The sequence below is a fragment of the Adiantum capillus-veneris genome, chromosome 12, assembly GCF_014529385.1.
Source record: "Adiantum capillus-veneris isolate H3 chromosome 12, ASM1452938v2, whole genome shotgun sequence".
In the NCBI taxonomy this organism is placed as follows: Eukaryota; Viridiplantae; Streptophyta; class Polypodiopsida; order Polypodiales; family Pteridaceae; genus Adiantum; species Adiantum capillus-veneris.
This window is the reverse complement of record NC_140942.1, coordinates 49896511-49898608: the sequence shown is the minus strand read 5'-3', so window position 1 is coordinate 49898608 and position 2098 is coordinate 49896511. Positions and strand designations below refer to the sequence as shown.

The window sequence follows — 2098 nt, the reverse complement described above, 5'->3', positions numbered from 1 at the left end:
ACCTGCCACTTACTTGCAAACCGCCATGCATGGACTTCTTACACTTCCATAGATCGACACAGTTTTGATGTACCATCATTGCCCACCCCCTCGTTGAGCATTCATGCTCTACCACATTATTATTTAGGTAAGATAGAACTGTATGGAGAGAATCATATAAAATAGAGCTATATAGACTGCATAAGAAAAAATGATAATGACTATATAAATAAGATAGAGATAGAGAGAAAAGCATCTACTATTGCATCACTTGCTTGGGTCAAATGGAAAGCTCAAGGCTTCCCCTAGCATGGCATAGCGTCCACCTGGATCAAATATAAAACACTGGTCGTGGCCATCCACCTGTAAAACATGCATCTTCAAATCTTCCTTTGCACCTGTAGACCCATAGACAGGCCACCCTTCCTGCTCTTCATAGCATCGAGCTTCATCACCCTGCATCCATAAGCATGCTTTTGACCATGTATCAGTTTCCATAGAGTCATCTGTCGGATCTAACTCTCCACGGACACACACAAACCGTGAAACTTCACCGTGCACCTCAACATGCTCACCAAGGCAAGGTTGCCCCACCCCCTACATAGACAAATGAACCGAACATACCTCCGCTTCTGCTTCTATCTCCTGCAAGTCATCCTCAAAAACCTGCTCTTCAATTAGATCTAATACACCATCAAACCATACCTCTTCCTCCAATAGGGACTCACCATCACATGACACAAGACATGGCTACTCGACTGGCAGATTCACACAAGGTGTAACACTGTACTGCTCTTTGGTCTTTAGCTGGCTGGCAGGCAACTCACATACATTGTTCTCCACTTCATCTACATGAAAAACATCATAATTTTCATACCTAGAAGACCGGGATTCAATCTCCCACATGCTATCTATGTCCAAAACACTGCTAGAGCTTTGAGAGCTGTCGGACTCCTCTTTTGCACTTGTCAATTCTTGGACCACTGCTGTCAGCCTCGTTGCTCGCTCTAGAACTGCCACCTCTTCTTTAAGATCTTTTACCACCTCGCTCTCTTGACCAAGCAAGCTATGTGGCACCCTGAATATACCTCTTTGCACCTTTTGAGCCCTGGTTGGCACTTCTTCTACCTCTTCTACCTTCGAAACAGCTTCACGTGCTTTGATCACATTCATATCAACAAAAAAGGGAGCTTTTACCTCTTGATGCTCATCAATCTGCTTGGGCTTGGGTCCACCGATTACCGTGATTGCCGCCTGTAGCAATCCTGCCTCCATCTTCTTCTTCATCTTTCGACTCTTTGCTTTGGCGACTCTAACTGCTTCATCATAAGTGCTTGGATCTTCATACTCCACCCTCTCTCGGACATAGGGATGCAAGCATGATAGAAACCTTTTGAGCTTCAAATATCCCGCATTGGTTGCTTGGGTACCAGCCGTCAAATCCCCCCAATAAGCTTCAAATTTATCAACGAATGCATCAAAATTGACCCTTACGTCCTGTTGCAAACCTTTGATCTTTGCATCTGCTTCCGATGCCGACACCACCTTTCAATACCTTTGTAAGAAGTGTTCGCAAAATCCGAGCCAGTTCTGCTTGTGCACCTCTTCTAAGCCATCGAACCAAACTTTTGCTTTACCTCGCAGCACCAAAGGTAGAGTTTGGAGCTTTGCTTCGTCACCTGGCATCCGTAGTACTGTTAGCATGAACAGCTCAAAATCGGCAAGCCAACCATCTGCATCTTCATCTCCTTTGAACAATGGACCAAACTCCTGCTTCATTTTAACTCACGAGCACCTTATTAGGAAGCAATCAGTGCGTCCTCAGTGGGGGCACCACAAGATGGAAAGGGGGAAATGGGAAAACCACCAGCACATAAACTCCATGCCTCTATATAGCTCAGTGATCTCACAGCACCCCTATCCCCTAGCAAACACACATCCAGATACACAATCTGCAAACAACTATTGTCCATGCCCGACCCCAACCAGCCAGACTATATGCACTCGATCACAAAGCATACAATGATAGCTTCTGCCTTCGAACCTTCAAAGCACTATATTCTACATCTCAAAAGTGGTTGACACATAGACTCTTGTCCGATCTCTCACATGTGCAACA

At 45.1% G+C, this 2098-nt stretch overlaps 1 pseudogene; it reads right to left on the bottom strand.

Annotated features, from left to right (window-relative positions):
- Nucleotides 1–246: 246 nt before the first annotated feature.
- On the bottom strand, nucleotides 247–1758 carry LOC147445721 (uncharacterized; annotated as a pseudogene).
- Nucleotides 1759–2098: the final 340 nt, after the last annotated feature.